The sequence below is a fragment of the Gossypium raimondii genome, chromosome 10 (genome assembly GCF_025698545.1).
Source record: "Gossypium raimondii isolate GPD5lz chromosome 10, ASM2569854v1, whole genome shotgun sequence".
NCBI classification, from domain to species: domain Eukaryota; kingdom Viridiplantae; phylum Streptophyta; class Magnoliopsida; order Malvales; family Malvaceae; genus Gossypium; species Gossypium raimondii.
The window spans coordinates 14,791,064-14,817,733 of NC_068574.1; positions in this window are offsets into that span (position 1 = coordinate 14,791,064).

Here is a 26,670-nt window from a genome sequence, read left to right on the forward strand (position 1 = left end):
TACTTGAAATTTAATAACTTTCTAGAAACCCACCTAAAGTTAAATAAAACTTTGCTCATTTTGACCAACAACATTCAGCATGCAATTAAATAAGATGTCCCAAACTTTGAGCATGAATTTTTTCCTTTTGTAGGGTTTTTTTATATTTAAAAGAAAAAGTGCAATGACCAAAGTTCTGTTTATATGAATAGTTGAGTTGAATTTATTTGTACAAATATTATTAGAAAAAGTATATTCAAGGTTTTGAAAGTTATATGGTAGTTGTCAAAGATAACCTCAATTGTCAAAAAGAAGGCTAAATGTTAACTTGAGATTAAATCTTTGAGGCTCTCGAGATTTAAAAAACTGATTTATTAAGGACCAACAATTTTAATATGTTCAAATAAAAACTTTTACAGGTCAAAGTGAAATAAAAATTAAATTTTACCAACTTACTCAAAATTAGCCTATAAACTTTGGATTGTAGCTATTCAAAACCCAACATTCTGACTCAAAACTATAGTTTGACTATGTTTTGTTAGAAAATTTTACTTAGTCATAGGAATGTTTTCGTTCTCTTTGATGTCAGATGTTTATGGTCAATAATTTTGTAGCATATTTGACAAAATAATAATTTGGTTAGATTAAGATTCTAAAATGCTTCAATAGATCCTTTTGATGAAGCCATAAGTTTATTGGATAAGAGTAGAGTTCTTATCCTTATCACCTTAGCTGAATGAAGAATTGATTAAGGGATTTTTATCAAATTTTTTCAAGAGACTTTCCAAGAGAATTATTTGTTGTTTTAGAGGAGATTATCTTGTGATCTCAACCTGATATTTGACAATATAAATAGGCGCCATTTTCCCTTGATGCTATATAACTTGAAGAGCCGGAACATCTACAAATTCTCAAGTATCTTTCTTGGCCAGCCTTTGTTCTTTTCTAGTGTTGAGTTTTTTTTAGTTTGTTTGGTTGATTGTTGGCAAAAACTCTTCAGTGGAGTTGACAGTTGCATTTGATGTATGTTGAGTGAACTAGTACTCTTTATTGGGGTTACATGAACTTGTCTTCTAAGTGGGTTGTTAGAGTTGTGGCCCAAATTCTTATTAAAATGAAATACAAGTGTTGTTTGATATTGATTTGAATAAAGTGTTTCAACCTTACTGCATTATTTCTATTAAATGTTGATTAGAATAAGGTTTTCTAAACCTATAAATAGACGCAGTCTATACTCCTTGTATTTATTTGAATTCGACATAGTAAATTTTCTTCTCCTCTGCCCTTGGCTTTTTCCCGAAAGGGTTTCCACGTAAAATCTATGTGTTCTATTTTTCTTTCTTTTCTTTGCGATACATTGCCATTAGAGACAAATTGTTATGATTGTTTGATTTGGTAACTGAATAAGAGTATATCTTGATCGAGGCTCCGCAGATGTAGGACCGTTTTGTCTGAACTGTGTAAACAAAGATTGATTGTGTCGTTTCTTTTTTTCATTTCTTATTTCCTCACATGTTCAATTTTCGTTCTATTTATCGTTGCAACGAACTTTAAATCTAGTTGAATTTATTATATTTGCAGTCTAATTTTGTTTCAACTAATAATAAATGCTAATTATGTTTTCCATTCTTCATATACAATTGTTGCTTATTAAGAATTCTCATATCAACTTGGACAAAAGATATTAATTCTATGAGGTTCTATAATTTTTCTATATGTACTATTCAACATGCCATTTGTTATATATGTAACAACTCATTTTTCAGTAGTGTCGGAAATGATGGTTTTGGAATCCCGCTTTTCGATTACCGAGTCAGTAAATATTATTAATTAATATTTATGATATTATTTTAGTATTATATTGAATTTTGATTTGACAAATTTATTAATTGAATAATAGTTAATGTACAAGTGTTTTGACCTTGAAGTCAGTGGTGTGGAAAATAATGTATCAGGATCTCGTTTCTGTAAACCGAACTTGTAAATGTTTCTATTAAATATTTGTGGAGTTATTATATAGATGAATTCAATTTTGGATAGGAATATTTACCGAATTAGTGATTAATTAAGGTACAAAGATTAAATTGTAAAAGTGATAAAAGTTAATCGATATAGATTTTTGTGTTAAATGGCTTATTTAGCAATTAATGTAGCAACCCGTTTTCCAGTGGTGTTAGAAATTATGGTTTTGGGACCACAAATTCGACAAGTGCGTTTGTAAATATTATTATTTAATATTTACGAGTCAATTATAATAATATATTGAATTTTGGTTTAATAATTTTTGTAAATTGAACGAATGGTTAAGTATAAGTGGGTTAGCGGTTCAGGTTGAGGCTAGACCGCCAATTTTGGTGTATGCGACAAGGCACCGTAAGGACAGGGCTGTGACCGATGTGATTGTCACGGTACGTTTGTTATGCATTCTTTACCTTACTTTGCATTGATTGATTGTGGTTCTATGCTTTCTTACATATCTAGTAGTATATCGAGTAATTTGGGGATTTTGGCTGAGGACTCTAGTTGTGACCTTTCTGTGATTAGTCCTTTGGGATAGTCTGTTCGAGTTAGTAAAGTTTTTAGGAGGTGTCACTTGAGGTTCAGGGGTTTGTATTCCCGGTTGATTTGATGGAGTTGCCATTTTGAGAGTTTGATTTTATAATGGGTATGGATAGGTTGGTGGAGCATCGGGTTGGATTAGATTGTCAATCTAAGAGAGTGACGTTTAAGGTTGGGGATGGTGAAAAGGTGATGATGGTCAGTGAGCGTTGAGATTGCCTTTCTAATTTGATCTCCTCTCTGGCAGTTGAAAAGTTGGTTCATAAAGAATGTGATGTGTATTTGGCGTATGTGCATTGTCGAAACCAACTTTTATTTTGAAAAAACAAAAATTAGTTGTCGATGAAAATTTGGAGTCGCCACCAATCTTTTATTAAGGTGTGATTGGACCACCTAAAAACGATTTTGGTCTACGAGTTTTAGAAAAACAGGTTCAGGAGTCAGTTACGTTCGAGAAAGGATTAGCACCCTCGTAACACCCAAAAATTGGTACCCAATTGATTAATTAATGTCTTAAAGTCGAGAGTTAAAAATGCGATCCTTATTTAAATATTATTATTTATTGAGACTCACCCATTTTGAAAAAGAAAACATCACACCCAATGCGTTAGGGCACGACATTTTATTTATTCAAAAATGAGTTTGTCCAAAATACTCGTGTAATAAAATTTAAGAGAATATTCATTTATTTAAAATTTATAAGGAAATCGCGGCTCAATACGTTAGGGCACAATTTCTCAAAATTCTAAACATTGAATATTTCATTTTATTGTTTTGTTTTAGAAAAAATTTTATCTCGAGAAATCAACGCGTCACATCCAATACGTTAGGACACCACATGTTGAATTCCCGAGGACAAGTTTTATTTTTTTTGATTAAAGAGCAATTCACGATTGTTAAATTTTACGAAGAAAATCAGAACCCAATACGTTAGGGCTCAATTTTCTTGAAAATCCTAAATACGGGTATTATCTCTATTTTGAAAATTTTCTATTTTAAACTCGAGTAAAAATGTAATGTTATATTGGATGTCGTATAAATGTTGCAATAGCAAATAATAAATACAACAACGATATAGAAATAACATAAATAGCAAATAAACGAAATTAAAAAACAATGACATACTGAAATATCTAATAAATGAACAAAAAAACATCCTTTAGAAAATAAATGAAAATACAAATAAATAAGCGAGTGAAAGAAATAAAAAATTATAAAATAAAAAATAGAATATAAAGTGTGTATATAATATGTATATTGAAATTATGAAAAAAAACATGGATTTACATATAAAATTTGGGATTATAGAATTTAAATAACAAAATATATAATGTATTTATGAAAATAAAGAAAAAATATAAAAAATATATATAAATTATAAAATTTGTGTTAAAAATATAAGTAGGTAGTTAAACATTTTGAAAATAAAATAAAACATAGATGTATGCGTACATATATATAAATATAATAACCATTAGAAAAAATAAATATATATACATGTACACATAAAATATATTAAAAATAATTAAATAATATCTACAGTATCAAAATTAATTAAATACAAAAAAATAAACATGTGTACATTAGAAAAATATTAATTAGAAACATAAATATGTGCATATATATATAAATATTCATTAGAAACAATATACGAATCAATAAATAAATTATACACAAATCAACAAAATAAGAACAAGCCACAGAAAATAAGAACACAAGAGAGAGAAATTTGAGTAAATACTCTTAAGAATTATTATTACTCCCCAACTCCCCCCTTTACAATGAAGGGAGAGGCATCTATTTATAGTTGAGCCTCCCCAAATCCAACGGTACAGATTAATTACATCAACGGCTAATATTAAAAGGTATCTACAAATTAAATCTCTAAGATTACAAAATCATATCTTTTAAGATTGCATATCATATCTAAGATTACATATCATATCTAAGATTGCATATCATATCTAAGATTACATATCATATCTAAGATTGCATATCCTTGAAGATTATGTTTCCATATGCATCAAGCTTGTAGATAGACCTTCAACCTTTTCAAGTAATGGGCCATCCCGATCGGGCCAAATGATATAATTTTGGACTTTATTTTATTCTTTTGGGTTTATTATTTTTTTATGAGCCTGGGATAAATTGGCCTATTACATGCATGATACGAGTATTGTGGGTTCGACTGTGGATGAGATTTACACTGTTAAGGACTTTCCTAATGTCTTTCCTGAGGAGTTTCCGAGCTTACCTTCGGATAGGGAGGTTAAGTTTGGAATTGAGTGTAACAACTCGTTTTCAGTGAAATCAGAACAATGGTTTTAGGACCACAAATCTGAGTTCGTAAGAAAAATTATTTTAATATTATTTCATGATCTGAATTATGATAGGAATATCATATCGAAATTTTGTTAAGAAAAATTTTACCGATTTTATGTTTAATTGTTTAAAGGACCAAATTGCATAAAATACAAAAGTTGAATTCTAGTAGCTAAAAGGATCAAATAGTTATGGAATTCAAATTTGAGGTCCATATATGGTAAATAGACCATTAAGAAGATTTAGTAGATAAGTATGATGATTCATCCATGGAAATTTAAGAAAACAAAAGGACTAAATTGGAAAGTAAAAATAACAAAAGATGATAAGTAATTAAATAATGAAAATATCATCTTTTTCATCATCTTTCCCAAATTTTTTTTATGGAAACCCTAGCTAAGAGAAGAGAACTCAATCAAGCTTATTTGGCTTAATTGGATCCGGATAGATCAAATACGGAGCTAGATCGAGGCAAAGAAAAAGTAACAAATTAGTAGCATACTAGTTCACGAACATTGTCGAGGTAAGTTCGTGTAATTAAATTGTATATTTATATGTTTGAATTTAATGTTATGTATGTAAAATGTATAAAATTGTCATGTATAAGTATGGATCACATATCTGATAATGCTTGACAAGTGCTAAGTCCCGTTTGAATAAATAAAATTCGATGGATACAGGATCTCCCATATTGGTTGTGGTCCTGCATATGTTGTGGACACACCACAGCTCAAAAGAGCATCCCGTTATTAGCCCTCTCGAGCATCCCATTATATGGTTCTTGTGAGCTTTTCGTTAATAGCTCTTCGGAGCATCTCGATCGGTTGTGATCCTGCATGTGGTGGGCACACCATAGCTCTTATGAGCATCTCGTTATATTGATTTTCGTGAGCTTCCCGATTAAAGGCTCTTTGTGAGGTTCCCAATATGGCTCGCTTGAAATTCTCAATATATGGCTATCCGGAGCTTCCCATTAATGGCTCTTCGGAGCTATTCGTTATTGGCTCGTATGAGCTTCCTATTATATAGCCTGGATAAGCTTCCCGTTACAGGGCTCACATGAGCTTCCCATTATATGGCTTGAGAGAAGGCTTCCCAATTATGTGCTCTAATGAGCACTCCCGAATATGAATTGATGGATTACAAATTCGTACACGTCTTGTGTACTACCCGTCTATCCATCGATATTTTAAATGATTCAACAGGTAAAGTTTCGATATTAGATTATATGAATTCAAGATGAACTACTATGAGAAAAACTTGAAATACAAAGATATAATATGTACAGGCTCATGGATACTTGAAGTGATAAATACATGTATGTGGAAATTGAATATTGCTGAGCTCATTCATGTTTCTTGGGATTTATGTGAACTACATGACTAACATACTTGATGAGAATATTTGTTAGGCAATTGGCCAAATTGGTTTGAGTATGTTTACTTGGTTACCTCAAATGTAAATGAATGGTAAGTTTATTTCCTGTTATACGAACTTACTAAGCATTAAATGCTTGCTCTATTTTATTTCTTCTATTTTATAGTATTTAGGAAGCTCGTTGGGTTGGAAGCTTGGCAGAGATATCATCACACTATCCATCGGCTCATTTCGGTATAAATAGTAAATTAATTTCGATTATAATGACATGTATAGGTTTAAATAGCCAATGTTGGCATATAAATGTTTTGGTTGTAACTAGCCATTTGAAATGGCTTGTGATGACTGTGTTTTGAAGTATACATATGAGATAATGTCATGTTTGATATGAGTGTTTAATGTGATTGAATGATAGTAAACTTTATAAGTATGTCTATATGTATTTTCGGTTAAATAGGTAAGTTTGGATATAAGGATTTATGAAGTGATATGTCATGCATAAGACTTGATTTTGACTTGGTTTAAATGTTTTGGATTGCCTTGTGAATGTGTTAAAATATTTGTGTAGGTGGAAGATAAATTCGGTGAGAAATAAGGCTTGGAAATGGTCTTATTTTTTTCCAAAGAGGCAGAGACACGGGCGTGTGTCTTAATCATGTATGACACATGACCTAGCACATGGGTGTGTGTTTTGGCCGTGTGTCCCTTGCATCTTTAAAATTCAAAATAGAATGTTCAGGATTTGTCACACGGCCTAGAACACGGGCGTGTGGCTTGGCTATGTGACCCCTACACCTACACACGGCCTAGCACACGGGCGTGTGACTTGGCCATGTGAACCAAGTCAGAGAGTTACACGGGTACGGACATGGGCTGGGACACGACCGTGTGCCCTATTTCGAATGCTCACACGGCTTGAGACACGGGCGTGTCTTTTGATCGTGTGAGCCACACGGCCTGACCACACGGGCGTGTGTCCCTGCACCAAGGAAAAAAAATTTAAAATTTGCAAAAAATTCTCTGAGTACTCGATTTAGTCCCGACTTATTTCTAATGTATGTTTTGAGCCTCGATGGCTCATATAAGGGATTTTATGAATAATGTTTGTCATGAAATGTTTGTATTTGATCTGTTTATTTCGGTAATATTTCGTAACCCTATTTTAGCGACGGATATGGGTTAGGGGTGTTACATTTATTGGTATCAGATCTACGGTTTAGCTGATTCTCAGACTAACGTAGCATGTACGAGTCTAGCTATACATGACATTATATAACCTGTGATAGTGTGATATCTCCTGACCATTTTAAATATGTTTTTCATATAGTAATGTCATCCAACCGAGCTGAATCTGAAGAAGCTGAGAGCAATGCTTAAGCTTCAGTTCAAAGAGTAGCCTCAAGTAGTAGAAGGCCTATATCTAAGGGCCAAGGAGAAGAGGCTAAAGAAGTCTTTTTCCAAATGATGAACGAATGGTTTATAGAGTTTGTAAGAACAAACTCGGCTATACATCAACCTTCACCCCTCCTGTCTCTCAACAGATTCCAGATATGCCACAAGGTACAGAACTTGTTAGAACTGGTAAGCCTCTTGTAGATAAAATCCTCAAATATGGGGAAGAAGAATTCAGGGTAATAGCCGAAGATGATCCTGAAAGGGCTGAATTCTGGTTAGAAAATACTATTAGAGTTCTTGACGAACTATCCTGTACTCCAGCTGAATGCCTGAAATGTGTTGTATCTTTGCTAAAAGACTCAGCATACAAGTGGTGGAATACACCGATTTCTATTGTACCGAATGAGAAGGTTACTTGGGAATTTTTCCAAGTTGAATTCAAAAAGAAGTATATCAGTCAGAGATTCCTAGATCAGAAACGGAAGAAATTTTTAGAGCTTAAATAGGGGAATATAACAATATCTGAATACGAACGAGAATTTGTCAGACTGAGTAAATATGCTAGGGAGTGTATCCCGACTGAAATCGCCATGTGTAAGCGATTTGAAGAGGGTTTAAATGAAGATATCAAGTTTTTGGTTGGGATTCTAGAATTAAAAGAATTTGTGGTACTGGTTAACCGAGCTCATAAAGTTGAAGAATTGAGTAAAGAAAAGAGACAAGCTGAGATGGAAGCTAGAACTTCAAGTAAAAGCTTTATGGGAACATCATACTAGTCAGCCTCAAAGAAAACAAAGAAATATCATGACCATTTTACCACTTCTACGGAGTATTCTGGGAAAGATAGAAGTATTCAATGCTCTAATCTAAGATCTCAAGTTACATCTATAGCGAGTGTAGGCAGTCTCGAAAACACCAAACCCAGGTGCAAACACTGTAATAAATTTCATTTTGGTGAGTGTCACATGAGAAGCGGAGTATGTTTTAGATGTGGTTCTTTTGACCACTATCTCAGAGACTACCCGAAAAAGCTTGAGAAAGATACTGTACAGACTTCAAAGCCAAGTAACTCCGCTACAAGAGGTAGACCACCTTGTAACCCTAGAAATTTCTGTGGTAGTCGAGGTACAATAAAAGATTCAACTGTTAAATCTGAAGCACGAGCACCGGTAATGACATATGTTATTCGTGCATGTGAGGGTGCCTTTGCACCTGATGTTATTACTGGTACATTTTCTCTTCTTGATACCGATATAACTGCTTTAATTGATCTTAGTTCAACTCATTCATATATCTAAAAAAATTAGTAAATAATAAAAATTTTCCTATTGAGTCCACTGAATTTGTGGTTAAAGTATCGAACCTCCTAGGCTAGTATGTGATGGTGGATAAAATTTGTAAGAATTGTCCGTTAATGCTATAGGGTTACTGTTTTCTAGCTGACTTGATGTTATTGCCATTTTATGAATTTGATGTGATTCTAGGTATGGATTGATTGACTCAGCATGATGCCGTGGTAACTTGTAAGCAAAAGCATATTATGTTGAAATGCCAAAATGGTGAAATGATCTGTATTAAATCTGATAAATTAGATGGTTTGTCTAATGTGATATCAGCCATGTCAGTACAAAAATATGTCAGAAAAGGGCATGATGCTTATCTTGCCTATATGTTGGATACTAAAGTATCTGAATCAAAGATTAAATCAGTGCCAATAATCTGTGAGTATCCTGATGTGTTTCTGGAAGAAATACCTGGATTACCACAGGTCAAAGAAATAGAATTTTCTATAGATATTATTCCGAGAACAACATCGATATCTATAGCACCACACAGAATGACCCCTATAGAATTAAATTAGTTGAAAGCATAGTTGCAAGAACTGACTGACAGAGGTTTTGCTCAACCTAGTTCTTCACCTTGGGGTGCTCCGATTCTGTTTGTTAAGAAGAAAGATGGATATTTGAGATTGTGTATTGATTATCGGTAACTTAATAAAGTTACAATCAAGAACAAGTATCCACTGCCTCGTATTGATGACTTGTTTGACCAGTTAAAAGGTGTCACCATGTTTTCAAAGATTGATCTTCATTCTAATTATTATCAGTTATGAGTAAAAGAATCAGATGTACCAAAAACAGCCTTTAGAACCAGGTACGAACATTATGAATTTATTGTGATGTCATTTGACTTAACAAATGCACTTGCGGTATTTATGGATCTGATGAGCAGAATTTTTAGATCGTATCTAAATAGATTTGGGGTGGTATTTATTGATGATATTTTGGTATATTCTTGAGATAAAACTGAGCATTCTGATCATTTGAGAATTGTTTTGCAAACACTGCGTGAGAAACAGTTGTATGCTAAATTCAATAAATGTGAATTCTGGATTCGGGAAGTTAGTTTTCTTGGACATATAGTATCTGCTGAAGGCATAAGGGTATATCCGAATTAAATTTCAGCAATTGTTAATTGGAAACTACCGAAAAATGTGTCTGAAGTTAGAAGTTTTCTGGGATTAGCCGGTTACTATCGGAGATTTATACAAGAGTTTTCGATGATAGCTTCGCCGATGACACGACTATTGCAAAAATATGTGAAATTTGAATGGTCTGATAAATGTCAGCAGAGTTTTGACAGATCAAAAGCCTTGTTGACTGAGTTCTAGTTCAGCCTGAATCGGGTTAGGAATTTGTAATTTATAATGATGTATCATTGAATGGTTTAGGCTATGTTTTGATGCAAGAAGGTAAAGTAATAGCCTATACTTCTAGACAGCTTAAACCACATGAAAAGAATTACCTGATACATGATCTAGAACTAGCAGTTATTTTCTTTACATTGAACATCTGGCGACACGATCTGTTTGGTGAAAAATGCTATATATTCATTGATCACAAAATTTAAAGTATCTGATGTCGCAGAAAGACTTAAATCTGAGACAGTGTAGGTGGCTTGAATTATTGAAAGATTATGATCTGATTATCGAATATCATCCAAGAAAAGAAAATGTGGTTGTAGATGCTCTGTGTAGAAAGTCTTTATTTTCTTTACGAGTAATGAATACCCGATGTCATTGTCTGATGATGGTTCAATTTTGGCTGAGCTAAAAGCTAAACCAATGTTTCTGCAACAGATCTATGAAGCTTAGAAAAGTGACAATGAATTGCAAGCTAAATGGGTATAGTGTGAATCGACTTCCGATTCAGAATTTCAGATTAAACCCGATAATTGTCTGTTGTACAGAGACAAATTATGTCTACCGAGAAATTCAGAGCTTGTACAGAAGATTTTGCAGGAAGCTCATAATGGTACTATGTCTGTTCATCCGGGGAGTAATAAAATGTACAATGATTTGAAAAAGATGTACTGGTTGCCAAGAATGAAACGTGATATTTCTGAATTTGTATATAAATGTTTGATATATCAATAAGTTAAAGCTGAACATCAGGTAGCTTCAAGATTGCTACAGCCAGTTACGATACTGGAATGGAAATAGGAAAGAATGACTATGGACTTTGTATTAGGGTTACGCATATATTCGAAAAAGAAAGATGCCATTTGGGTAATCGACTACCTTTTAATGAAGTCTGCACATTTTATTCTGGTACGTACAGATTTCTCCCTAGATAGATTGGCTGAGTTATATTTTTCTGAGATTGTCAGGCTGCATGGTGTGCCAGTTTTTATTATTTCTGATAGAGATCGGCGATTTACATCCCGATTTTGGGAGAAGCTACAAGAAGCTTTGGGTACACAATTACATTTCAATACTGCATTCCATCATCAGACTGATGGTCAGTTCGAATGTGTAATATAGATTTTGGAAGATATGCTTCGGTGTTGTGTTTTAGAATTCGAAGGCAATTAGGAAAAGTATTTGCTGTTAGTCGAATTCGCATATAATAATAGTTATCAGTCAAACATAAAGATGGCACCGTATGAGGCTCTGTATGGTAGTAAGTGTAGAACGCCATTGTATTGGACTGAGCTTAGTGAGAAAAAGATACATGGAGTTGATCTGATTCGTGAAATCGAAGAGAAAGTGAGGGTGATCCGAGACAATTTAAAGGCAGCTTCTGATCATCAGAAATCTTATGCGGATCTTAAACGAAAAGAAATAGGATTCCAAATTGGTGATAATCTATTCTTGAAATTTTTGGCTTGGAAGAAAGTTCTTCAGTTTGGTCGTAAAGGGAAATTAAGTCCGTGATTTATTGGGCCATATGAAATTATTAAAAGAATCGGACCTATTGTGTACCGATTGACACTACCACTTGAACTAGAAAAGATTCACAATGTCTTTCACATTTCTATGTTATGGCGATATCGGTCAGATCCTTACAGTGAGGAACCGATCAAAATTTTGGCACGTGAGACAAAAGAACTAAGAAATAAAAAGGTAGCTCTAATAAAAATTCTTTGGCACCAGCATGGAATAGAAGAGGCTACCTAGGAACTTGAGGAAACAATGAGAAAACAATATCCGAATCTCTTTACTGGTAAGATTTTCAAGGACGAAAATTCTTTAAGGGGGGAGAGTTGTAACAACCCATTTTCAGTGAAATCGAAACAGTGATTTTTAGACCAAAAATCTGAGTCTGTAAGAAAAATTATTTTAATATTATTTCATTATCTGCATTATGATAGGAATATCGTATAGAAATTTCGTTAAGAAAAATTTACCAATTTCATGTTTAATTGAGAAAAGGACAAAATTGCATAAAATACAAAAGTTGAATTCTAGTAGCTAAAAGGATCAAATAGCTATGGAATTCAAAATTTGAGGTCCTTATATGGTAAATAGACCATTAAGAAGATTTAGTAGATAAGTATGATGATTCATCCATGGAAATTAAAGAAAACAAAAGGACTAAATTGGAAAGTAAAAATAATAAAAGATGATAAGTAATTAAATAATGAAAATATTATCTTTTTTATCATCTTTCCAAAATTTTTTTATGGAAACCTTAGCTAAGAGAAGAGAACTCATGCAAGCTTATTTGGCTTAATTGGATCCAGATAGATCAAATATGGAGCTAGATCGAGGTAAAAAAAGTAACAGATTAGTAGCACACAAGTTCATAAATATTGTCGAGGTAAGTTCGTGTAATTAAATTGTAAATTTATATGTTTGAATTGAATGCTATGTATGTGAAATGTATAAAATTTTCATGTATAAGTATGGATCACATATCCGATAATGTCTGACAAGTGCTAAGTCCCATTTGAATAAATGAAATTCGATGGATACAGGATTTCCTATATTGGTTGTGGTCCTGCATATGTTGCGGACACACTACAGCTCGAAGGAGCGTCCTGTTATTAGCCATCTCAAGCTTCCCCTTAAATAGTTATTGCGAGCTTCCCGTTAATAGCTCTTCCAAGCATCCCTATCGGTTGTGATCCTGCATGTGTTATGGACACACCGGAGTACTTATGAGCATCCCATTATATGGCTCTTTGTGAGCTTCCTAATATAGCTCGCTTGAACTTCCCGATATATGGCTATCCGGAGCTTCTCGTTAATGGTTCTTCAGAGCTATCTGTTATTGGCTCGCATGAGCTTCCCGATTATGGATCTTATGAGCTTCTTGTTATATAGCCTGGATAAGCTTCACGTTACAGGGCTCACATGAGCTTTCCGTTATATTGCTTGAAAGAAGGCTTCCCGATTATGTGCTTTAATGAGCACTCCCGAATATGAATTGATGGATTACAGATTTGTACATTTCGTGTGTACTACCCGTGTATCCATGGATATTTTAAATGATTCAACGGGTAAAGTTCTGATATGAGATGATATGAATTCAAGATGAATTACTATGAGAAAAACTTGAAATACAAATATATAATATGTACATGCTCATGGATACTTGAAGTGATAAATACATGTATGTGAAAATTGAATATTGATGAGCTCATTCATGTTTCTTAGTATTTATGTAAAGTACATGACTAACATGCGTAATGAGGATATGTGCTAGGCAATTGGCCAAATTGGTTTGAGTATGTTTACTTGCTTACCTCAAATGTAAATGAATGGTAAGTTTATTTCCTATTATACGAACTTACTAAACATTAAATGCTTACTCTGTTTTATTTCTTCTATTTTATAGTATTTCAAAAGCTCGTTGGGTTGGAAGCTTGGCAAAGATATCATCACACTATCCATCGGATCATCTCGGTATAAATAGTAAATTAATTTCGGTTATAATGGCATGTATAGGTTTAAATAGCCAATGTTGGCATATAAATGTTTTGGTTGTAACTAGCCATTTGAAATGGCTTGTGATGAATGTGTTTTGAAGTATACATATGAGATAATGTCATGTTTGATATGAGTGTTTAGTATGATTGAATGATAGTAAACTTTATAAGTATGTCTATATGTATTTTCGGTTAAATAGGTAAGTTTGGATATAAGGATTTATGAAGTGATATGTCATGCATAAGACTTGATTTTGGTTTGGTTTAAATGTTTTGGATTGCCTTGTGAATGTGTTAAAATATTTGTGTAGGTGGAAGATAAATTCGGTGAGAAATAAAGCTTGGAAATGACCCTATTTTGTCCATATAGGCAGAGACACAGGCGTGTGTCTTAGCCGTGTGTGACACACGGCCTAGCACATGGGCATGTGTTTTGGCCGTGTGTCCCCTGCATCTTTAAAATAAAAAATAGAATGCTCAGGATTTTTCACACGACCTGGCACATGGGTGTGTGACTTGGTTATGTGACCCCTGCACCTACACACGGCCTAGCACACAAGAGTGTGAATTGGCCATGTGACCCAAGTCAAAGAGTTACACAGGTACAAACACGGCTTGGGACACGACCATGTGCCTTATTTCGAATGTCCACACAGCCTGACCACACGGGCGTGTCTCTTCCACCAAGGGAAAAAAATTTAAAATTTTGCGAAAAATTTTCTGAGTACTCGGTTTAGTCCCGACTTATTTCTAATGTATGTTTTGAGCCTCGAGGGCTCATATAAGGGAATTTACGAATAATATTTGTCATGAATTTTAAATATTATAAAATGAATTTTAAATAATGCTCCGTAACACTGTTTCGGCGACGGATATGAGTTAAGGGTGTTACATTGAGGTTCTGCCAAGGACGGCTCTGATGTCTATCGTCGCATATTGAATGACATCGAAGGAGCTGAAGGAACTAAAGTTGCAGCTTCATGGACTTTTGGATAGGGGGTTCATTCAGCCTAATGTGTCCCCTTTAGGAGTACCAGTTCTCTTTTTGAAAAAGAAAGATGACTCTATCAGGATGTGTGTGGATTATCGTTAGTTGAACGAGTTGACGGTAAAAAATAAGTACCCATTTTCGATGATTGATGACATATTTGATCAGTTCTATGGGGCATCTGTGTTTTCGAAGGTTGATCTTTGTTTTGGATATCATCAATTGAAGGTTAAGGAGGGTGATGTGCATAAGACTGCCTTCAGGACTTGTTATAGGCATTATGAATTCTTGGTTATGCCATTCGGTTTGACTAATGCTCCGGCTACGTTCATGGATCTCATGAATCGATTTTTTCAACAATGTTTAGACTAGTTTATCGTCATGTTTTTCGAGAATATTTTGGTATACTTTAAGACTAAGGACGTGCACAATGAGCATCTTAGAGTAGTTCTTCAGATTCATTGTGAGAATGAATTTTATGCCAAGTTAAGTAAATTTGAATTCTAGTTGAGTGAGGTTATGTTTCTGGGGTACGTGGTTTCTGTTGAGGGTATCTGCATGGACCCTAGGAAGATAGAGGCTATGCTGGATTAGAAGCAGCCTAGAAATGTGATTGAGCTTTGGAGTTTCCTGGGTCTAGTGGGTTACTATCGGAGGTTTGTTTTTGGGTTCTCATTGGTAGCAACTCCTTTGACTAAGTTGCTACATAAGAATGCTCCATTTGTTTGGGCTATTGAGCAGTAATCGAGCTTTGAGAAGCTCAAATTAGTCTTGCCTCAGGCACCCATTTTGATTCAGCCCAAATTTGGGATGAGTTTTTTGTGTATAGCAATGTGTCTCAAACCGATTTGGGTTGTGTTCTGATGCAAGAGGGTAAGGTGGTCGTGTATGCGTTTAGACAGCTTAAGCAACATAAGGCTAATTATCTGATGCATGACCTCGAGCTTGTCGTGGTTGTCTTTGCTCTTAAGATTTGGAGGCACTACCTAAATGGTAAGAGGTGTATTATCTACACTAATTATCAAATTTTTAAGTACCTTCTCACCCAGAAAGAGTTAAATCTTAGGTGGTGTTGTTGGGTCGAGTTGCTTAAGGATTATGATTGTTCGATAGAGTATCATCTTAATAAGGCCAATGTGGTGGTCGAAGATCTTAGCCGAAGATCTATGTCTGAGTTAAGGGCGATATTTTCTTGCCTAAGTTTGTTTGATGATGGTAGGATTCTGGCAGAGTTGCAAGTTAAGCTAATATGGTTGGATGAGATTAAGAGTAAGCAGCTTCTGGATAAGTCTCTAATCAGTCAAGTTTAGCAGATTGATGAGAGCAAGACTTCGGATTTTGATTTTAATAGTGATGATATTTTGTGCTTTTGAGGACGGGTTTGTGTGCCTAATAATATGGATTTTAGGCGAACTATTCTGCGTGAATGCATAGTAGCTCTTATGCTATACATCTCGGTGATAATAAGTTGTATCGTGACCTCCGAGAATTTTGATAGATGGCCTAGGCTGAAATAAGAGATAATCTATTTTGTGTCCTATTGTCTTACGTGCTAGCAAGTTAAGGTTGAGTATCAATTTCCTTCTGGATTACTTCAACCCGTTAAAATCCCATTGTGGAAATGGGAACGAGTAACTATGGATATATTTAGTGAGTTTCCCTTGACACCTACTAAGAAAGATTCTGTTTGGGTTATTGTGGATTGATTAACTAAGCTTGCTCACATCATTTCGGCTAGAACTGATTATTCCTTACAGAAGTTGGCGACGCTCTATGTTTCTAAGATTGTAAGGCTTCATGTGGTTCCAATATTGATTATTTTAGACTAAGATCATTGGTTTACTTTTCGTTTTTGAAAAAAATTATATGAGGCTGTGTGATGGATTTTCAAGGTAGTTGGAATGAGTTTCTACCGCTAGCTGAATTCACTTACAATAATTGTTTTTAGTCTAGCCTTTAGATGGCGACTTATGATGCTTTATATGGTTGAAAATGTCGTACTCTATTTTGTTGGACTGAGTTGGGTGAGAGGAAGGTTATGGGTCCTGAGTTAGTGGTTGAGCCTAAGGATAAGGTCCGTTTGATTTGGGATTAACGTAATATCGCTTCTGGTAAACATAAGAAGTCTTATGTGGACCTTAATAGGAGGGATATTGAGTTCGAGGTTTGGGACCATTTTTTCTTAAGGTGTCTCAATGGAAGAAAGTTCTCAGATTTGGACGTAAGGGCAAATTAAGCCCTCGATTCATTGAGCCGTATCAGGTTCTGAGGTGCATTGGACTATTACTTATTAGATAGAGCTACCTTCTGAGTTGGATCACATTCATAATGTCTTTCACGTGTCTATTTTGAGACATTATCGATTTGATCCTTCACATGTGGTTCTATTGGAGGAAATTGAGTTAAGACTAGACTTGTCTTTTGAGGAGGAGCCGGTGTAGATTCTGGATCATGAAGTTAAGGTCTTAAAGAGGAAGACTATTCCGTTAGTTAAGGTGCTATGGCAGAATCATGGTTCCGAGGAGGCCACTTGGGAGCCTGGGGACTTGATACGTCAGCAGTATCCTTATCTCTTTAAGTCAAGTAAATTTTGAGGCTGAAATTTATTTTAGGAGGGGAGAGTTGTAACATCCCAAATTTTTTAGATTATAATTGTACAAGTTTGCTAAATAATTTGGTTTGGTATGGTGGTTAAGTGCCTTGGATGTTTGCTTTAGGTCTTGAGTTTGATTCCCTTGTTTTGGATTTTCCTTATTAATTCTGAATTATGCCCAACTTGGGCCTTAGGGTTTATCTTTTATTTTCGTTAACTTATGACAAGGATGAGCCTACTAGTTCAGTGGTGTGGCTTTAACTTGTCACTTGGTCTTGTGTTCAAATCTCGAGCTGTGCAAGAATGTAATATTTTTGTCCCTTACTATTGTTGGTTGTTAAGTTTAATTTAAATCACCCAAAACCTAGTTTGAAACTCAAAAAAATTGTAAAACAGGGGTTGATTTCAAAATTGACTAGCGTCACATGGTTGTGTGGCAGGTCGTGTGGCAGACCGTGTGCCACGCTGTGCAGAGCACCTGGCCGTGTGTGATTACACGTCTTGGATAGGTAGACCGCGTGGACCACACGGGCTGGCTTTTTGGGCCGTATGGGTTACATTGTTGTGTGGGCCCTTTTGGCCCATTTTGAAGGCCCAATTAAGGGTCGTTTTAAGGTATCAGAAATTGGAACCGTGGGCATCTTGGTAAGCCTTTAAAATAGGAAAATTCGGTATGTTACACGTAAGTAAGCTTAGGAAGCATGTTATGTGTGTTCGCTATGTGTATGTTATGTGTTATATTATACTCTGTTGACATATGTTTAGATATGTCTGCCATGCAACCTATATGATATGTTTGTATGTTAGTATGATCATGAATTTGCATTGGGGGTGGGTGTGATATGTTGGAGGAAATGTATATCATAGTTTTACTGCAATAATGGCGGTTAGGCCGCAAATTTCTGTCTGGTAGCTCAACTGCATATTTATGAGTGGTATACCGCCACAAATCAGTGTGATTGGATGGATGGACACATGTTGCTCTAATTAGTAAGATTGATTGGTCGGAGATAGTATGTGGCGAATGGGGTAGGATATGCTCTGATATATTATGATACAAAATTTCAATATGATTATTTGTATATGCAAAGCACATAAGTAAATTCTGTTTGTAGGCCAAATCACACACTGGGCTTCTAGCTCACTCGTCTGTTTTGTTACGTTTCAAGTGATCCTCAGGCTTAGGATTGGACGGTGACTCAGGAGCTCGATTTACACACTTTGGTTTAAGTATGTTTTGGACTTATTTCTGGACTCTACGAACTTTTGGGATTGTTAATTTTTGTTTGGGACTTAAATATTGATTTTGGTATTTTAAAAAATTTCTAATTTCAATTGGTATTCAAATCATGATTAATGATAAACTAAGGTTATATAAGACCAAATTGTTATAATGTTTTTCCATTGCAAAGTTTTCTTTGCCTAAGTCGTTACGACATTTATCACACAAACAATTTAAGTAAGATGGATCTGGTTTAAGTTAGCTAATAAAACACAATTTTCATTAAAGAACTCACGAGTTTTCCATACAGAAGTGCTTTCAATGTGTTAATCAATTCTGTTTTTCCTTAAATTTTTTTGCAAAAGTTAAGCATTATTGTTTTCACGTATGATGTAACCTTCACAATCTGACCGTAATGTCTAGGCTGGGTGTGGGGTATTAAGAATCTTTTTTTAGAGTTAATGATGAGATTTGTTTGTTTGAGTGTTTGTGTTTTTAAGACTATTCACAATTATTCAAAACATAAAAAATCAAGTTGACGATGAGAATGAGGAGGATCGACCCATAATTACTTTGGAAAATGTTTTGGGTCAGTGCAATAAAATACTCACGATCTGAATGAACTAAGAGATGAGCTTCAAAAGAAGTTATGTAATGTTTATTCTAAGCTTGGCAATATTACACTTGAGATGCGTACTATGTAATGCATTATCAATGAAAATTTTCATGCTCTTTCTGATCAGTTATGCAATTCATCTCATTTGAATAAGACTGGTCGAACTACTGAATTTTCTCCTCGTAGTGATTGTAATACTTGTATTAATACTTTTGATGATACAACCACTAATGATCATGATGGATAAACTTCTTTAGTAAAACTGAATTTTTCTATCCTTTTTGTATATTAAACATGATTTGGATGCTTATTATGATTGGAAACAACGAAGACCCCAAAACTCACCCACGATACTTGCTCCTTCCAAAACATTCAAATTTAGAGTTGGAGTGAATGAATCTCATTGATCTAGTTGAAAAGATCAAAGAGGTCCCTAATGTTTGATACACTATCATCTGAAAGAAGAAAGTAAGTGTGGTTTTATGTCTATCATTGAGTCTAGATCTAGCATTGCACCTTGCCCTAAAGCTAATGTTGAGGAAGTGGATAGTGATAATGATAGTAATAGTGAACTTTGTAACAGGAAAAAATTGATAGTGAGAATTGTTTCCTAGATTCCATGAGTTTGGACAAGTTAGAACTTTCTTATCATCTTAAAGAGTTATACTTTTTATGAATTAAATGTTAAAATTTTTTGTGAAGGGATATGAGAAGTGAGAAAAATTCATGTCAAAAGACTGAGCGAAAAGAGACCTTCAACAATAAAAGTCTACTTGATAGTCCAATTTTAGTGAGTGATGAATCATATGAGGTAAAATTTGAAATTTCAATTTAGAATGAAAAAGAGATTGGAAAGAAACAAACGTTCTCTACAAAGGAAATGAGCGATTAAATTTTCACTAACCTTAACTTGAATTTATCAAGTGGACTTATTTTGTTCTTTTTGGAATTTGTTAATCCATTGATAGGAGTTGAATTAAAACATTCCACCTATGACAAAGATTATTTCTTGTTTAATCAAGGAAAAGATTCAAGGACAAATCTTTTTGAGGAATGGGGAATAATACATGTACAGATGGGGTAAAATTTATTAAATTAAGTTAATCAAAATTACCAATTGTCAAGATGAATGAAGGGTGTTACAAGAAGAATATAAATATTAAAAAAGATATTTATGAAATAATATTCTATTAACTATAAACCATTGCATCTTTAATGTTTAATCTTAAACTTATAGTTTACATTACGAAGCGAATGATGTAGCACATTTTAATTTTTGATTAAATTAATAAACTTTATTAATATAATACACTTTATTCCATGTATTAGTGAGCTTTGAGTTTGGTCTTCTGGGTTTACATGGAAGAGTAGAGACTAGTGCTCAATTGGTTGAATGGACGCCACCATCGGCTCCGTGTGTAAAGGTAAATTTTGTTGTCATATTCAAGAGTAATAAGCACATATCTGGTACAATGGTTGTTATAAGGGATAATGGCTAAATTAGCCATATATGCCATTTTTTTTAATTAAGCTTATAAGCCGATTTCTAAAATTTAGGGGAATAGGTTGTTTTTGGAGAAAAAACAGAAAGCGCGTCTGATTTGCTTTCCTGCCAACTGTATAAAAGTGTGCCTAGTTGGGCAAACTTTCTGTTTATCTCTCCCAGGTTAGGGTTTTTAATATATTTAGGTTTAGGGTTTTTTAAAATGGGTTTAAGGTTTTCGGCTGAAATCGTGAAATTTCATAAGTAGTTTTGAGGAGTCGGGGATGTTATATCCCAGCTCATAACACATATATTTTATATGTCGTGGCGGGATAGGACTACCACCTTAGAAACTTATTCTAGGAAAATCTGGTTTCAGGGTGATTGTGTTTGATATGCTTGATAAGATCAAGGGTCGAAGTCTAAGTGGAGGTTTCAATCGGTGACCATGAAGCGATCACAGGTTCGAGTATAACCAAGGGATAATTGATAGTCATTACACGGTCACGAGTTCAAGCTTTTTAGATACCTACATAAGATTTAGGTCATAATCATAGAGAAAAACAGAGGGATTTCTGGTGTAATTAAGTAATTTTTTTCTCTATTTCAACTCGGTCTGTATCTTTAACCTTTCATTCTTATTTGAAGGCTGACACCGAGGTGGACACAAGAGAACTCTTAGGGGGAGCGGATGTTTCGGTGGAAGTAGAGGTCAAACTCGAGTCAGCAGGGTAATGATTGTAGTTATTAATGTGTTATTTAATAACGACAATTTTTCTCAGCCTAAAAGAAGCATTACTTTTACTCCACCGAGACAGTCGCTCCTCACTTGAGAGTCATCCTGTGTCCACGACAGTGTCGAACTTTAGATAAGAATGAAGGTTAAAGGTAATAATCTCCTAGAAATGGAGAAAAAAATTACGTCAGTTGTAATAGAAAAGCCCATAATTTTTCACTATAATTATGCCGTCAAACTTCTGTTTGTTATTTAAAAGGTAACATTTTCAGGTATCCGGAAAGTTTCAGTTTGTTGCTGAGTAACGATCGTCAACTAGCTCCCTCGTTATACCTCGATCTATGATCACATAACGGCCATCAATTGAGACCTCCATGTATACTTCTACATGTGACCTTACAAAGAAAAATCACCCCAGAACCCGACTTCCCCAAGATAGGCTTCGAAGGTAATGGTCCCATTTCAACATGATATATGAAATGTGTGCGGATTGGAGTGATATCACATCACCGACGACTCAATAATACCTCAAACATTAACAAAAAAAATTTAGCAACATAAATTTTTAACACCAAAATGTGTTCTATAGAGGAGGGATAGAGAGGCTATAGGAGAAGATTTTTGAGGGACGATGAAGCATGGAGTGGAAGACCCCTTTTATAGGCGTGACGGAGGGTTGGATTGCAAAGTAGAAATTTCCTTCGGTCGAAAATGCGCTGCAAGACTAGCGTCTTCGAGGAATATATTCAAAACGTGCTTAAAATCGACTGAAAAATACGTCAGGCAGGTACTTTTGAAGAAAAAGGTTAGAGAAAGCTTTCTTTAACATTTTTTTCTACTGAAAGTTAAAAGGACCTACCCTATAGAATAATTTTGTATAATTCGTGCATGTTTTGAAGCGTCGAATACTATGGGGAGCATTGATTTGATGAAAATATATAACTTCAGGAACGCATTTTTGAATAATACTTTGCATTTCATCATCATTGTTCGACGAATGTGTGTATTCATAAATGGATTTCGAAGCACATATTCCCTCTCTCACTGGTTTATTTTCCAATTAAAGGGACATAATTTGCACAACTTAGACATGCAACAAATTAATATCAAACATTGAATTGTTGAGTTGCGGGAGTCGTTTGTACTTCTTTTGACAACCCTCTACTTATTTTTTTGGTTTTGTTAATCCAATTTGTAACCGATATTGAAATGGGTCGATGAGCGAAATTCGTTATTTACTACAACAATCAAATCTATAATATAGAAGTCGGGGTGGTATTTGTAGGAGCATAGTCTATGGAATTGGCATTCAATCGTACTATTCAATTGCGTGAGCTACGGGCTAGAATCAGGAGGAAAGTCAGAGGATTGACCCGTGAAAGAATTTTGAGGTTACAATATAGATATCTTGCTTCCGTTGACCACTATAGGTATGACCTATTTGATGTGAATGGCAATCTCCAGCTCGAGACGGTCATATCATCGCACGTCTTAAGCAGAAATGTTGTAAAGGAGTTATATGTCAAGTTTGCCGAGCTTGATGGATCTAACCCATCTTCGGCCACCTTTGAGGCTAATGTTGAAATCGGAGCTGAAGCAAAAAGTCTGACTACACGATTGTGTTGTGGGATCAATGGCTTGTTACAAAGCACATACTACGATGTCCCCAAAACATCTATAGGTAGACACTCGTCGGTCTTCAGCATGGATTTAAACTTTAGTGCAAAATCTAGTAGGGGTATGAGCATAACTTGAATCTCGACATTCAGGCTCGACACTCAATCCGTGCGTTCGATTTCAACTCTGGTGCGCGCTTGATGTCATAGGCCGAAAGCACTTATATCGGGGTTTCATCGACATACACCGGACACCAAACCGATGCAGATTTTGGCAGGAACCTGAGTTACAAAAGAACTAATGACTTACTCCTTTCGATGAGGACCGACAAGGAAGAAAATGCGGCTAAGGAAGAAAATGCAGGTAAGGAACAAGATGTAGTCGTGGAAGAAGATGCAGATGAGGAACAAGAGATAGAGGATGTAGTTGACGGAGAGGAATCAGACCCTGAGCCAATTCGGCAGTATGATCCAGATGGTTCAGAAGTGGCACTATTTTTCGAACCAGAGTCAAATCTAACAGAGCCAAAACCTTGTGGGTCTGGTGATAACGGCTCGGACAATGCTCTAAATCCATATCTGCGATATAAAGCATATGAACCTCTACCCAACATAACCAACATGACCTATCGGCCGAGGGTGGTTTAGAGTTTCTGTGTCTACCGCACAGAACACCTGGCCATGCAAACACATTGCGTGATGTACAAGTACTAGAAGTTGGAACGGAATACTCAAAAAAAGATGTTCTCCTTGCTACACTGAAGCGGTATAGCTTCAAGAACAACGTGAACTACCATGTCACGAAGTCTCGTTTTGAGAAATTCGAGGAAAAGTGCACAATTTGTGACTAGAGATAAAAGTGGAAAATCATGACATCTTTACGGAAGAAGACCGTTCTGTGGATGATAAAGAAGTATTTCAGTCTACATATCTGTGTTGTGGCAGGTACAAGTTATGATCATCCTAGGCTTAACTCGAAAATGATTTCTGACATTATTCTGTTGATGGTGAAAGCGAGTCCTAAGATTCCCGTCTCGGTGTTGATTGCGAACATCTATAGCAGTACGACTACACTCTATTATACTACAAAGCGTGGGTTAGAAAATAGAAGGCTATCGATAAGTTGCATCATAGTTGGGATAGTTCATACAATTTTCTATGGCAATGGTGTTAAGTGTTGGATCGGTACGTTCCAGGTTCCATAACTGATCTTGAAATGCACCCAGCATACTTCGATGATTGATTGGTCTCTGAAAAAAGAGAATTTCATTGATTCTTTTGGACCTTTGAACAATGCAGAGAAGCTTTCCAGCACTGTAAGCCTTTGATGAAAATTGACGGCACCTAGCTATACGGAAGGTATTACCATCGATTGTTGATTATCATTTCTTAGAAAGATAATTGGAGGATTGTGCCAACTGCATTTTCAATAACTTCTAGAGAAAAGGCAGATGACCGAGATTTTTTCCTTAGTAGGTTGCGTCACCACATTTACCGGTAGCCCGACATATGTGTCATATCAGACAAGGGAACCAGACCACTATTGAGCGTCAAGGTAACCTTTAGGAGCGCACCCATCACAGGTACTGCATACGACATGTCAATCCAACTACCACTCAGAATGGCCTGCGAAAAGTGAGCGCGATGAAATCATCGACATGGGTATGTAACTGGCACTACCTGCATAGTCATGTTGTACCCTATTTCGTTCGTTGTTTACATTATTGGGTATGCTTTTTCTCAAAACGGTTACGAGCTCATCCAACATCGTTTTCATGAAATGTTGAACAACTTGGCCGCCATCAACAGCTACGGTGCGACATACCTCATCAACATACCCTTCGAATAATGGACGCAATCATATTATGGGAGTTTACTATATGGGTACATTACGTCAAACTTAGTCGAGCATATCAGTTTCGTACTAAAGGGAATGTGACATTTGTCGATAAACTTGGTTGTGAAAGAAACATACTTTCGTCTACCTGCCTTATTTCAAAAAAGGGTTTCGGCGTACACTGGACAGATAGCAAACGACTATACTTGGTGTGAAGATGTAATGAAATAAATCAGACGAAATACAACGAGAGCAAACACTATGTATGTAGTGTGTCAATCACATCGAAACCTAAAATTTTGAGTCACGGAGCATGCTAGGTTGAACCAAGGCATGTTAGGGGCATCATATAGTGTCGACCTAATAGGAGGGACTTGCAATTGTTGGAGGTTCCAAGCACTTCGATTTCTATTCGCACATGTAGTTACCGCATGTGGGAACATAAGAACTAAGTATACGCCTTACATCAATGATGTATACAACGTAGAACACATGCATAAAGTATAGGGTCCTGAATTCCCACCTGTCCCTGATGAGAGTACGAGGTCATCAGTGTCTAGTATGTTGTATGAGTTGGCACCGAACATGAACCTGCGTTATGTTCCTAAAGGTCGCCTGAATATCATCCAGATTCGAAACAATATGAATATTTAGGAGAGGAGTGGTCAACAGAGGTTATGTGGGTACTGTAAGAACCTAGGACATACGAAGGCAACATGTTCTGTGTTAATGGGTATGTTAGGATCTCAACGTCGATTATTCTAGTGTTTCAAATTTGTTATTTCTTATTAATTTACGCATAACTCACTTTAGAATGTAGCAAAGACAAATATAGTGTTGGAATGAAAATTTATGGCCTTTTTATTTATGTCATATATATTTACATCATCCTTATCATCCTCATCATCATCGCCTTCACCCCCACCCTCTTGCTTATCTCCATCTCCACCTTCTTCATTGTGTTCGTCTTCGTCTCCATCGCATTCGTGCTCGAGTGTGGTGTCGTCCTAGCCTCCTATTGTGTATCTTCCACTCCACTAGTAGGTGGTTGCACCAATGACCCACCCCAATAAAACAATAATGCGAGCGATGTTTGTGTCACTATCGACGTGTAATCGTAAGGTGCCATAAAACTCAAGATATGTCGACATTGACTCGGGCATTGCAGTGACACCAGTTGTTGAATTAGCATCTGTATCAATTTCGTCATTGGTGATGGTGCATGCATCAGCATTTGGCCCAAAATTTAGGTTGACATCGATGTTTGTATAGGGGTGTAGAATGCGGGGGACGTCAGTGGCCCATAATATGCACTTACGGGAAAAAAAAAGTCTAGCACGTGCAGTGGTAGTGCGTAGTGCAGTGCTTGTGAAAAAACAAAGGGTTAGTGAAATGAAGACGAATAAGTAGAGTGAACTAACTGGGATATTGTGTAGACATAGGTGGTGCTTCTTCGATGAGATAACAAACCTGTCGTGTGACCGCCTTTAGCCCTATGCTGCTACTAGGGCAGTCGTCATTGCCTTTTTTGACAAAGTTGCTTACTCCTTACCTTCACTAATAGCAGATATGGCTTGTCAAGGAATCTGAACCACAACAAGTACTCCAAACAAGTTGGCGTGTCCGTTGAGAAAAATGGTTCACAGATGGGTAAGAATTTCATCCTACGATCCCAAGCTTCGATGTAGTCCTTATGAACCTCTCGCCAATCCTCGCCGTTCCTCCCCCGTATGT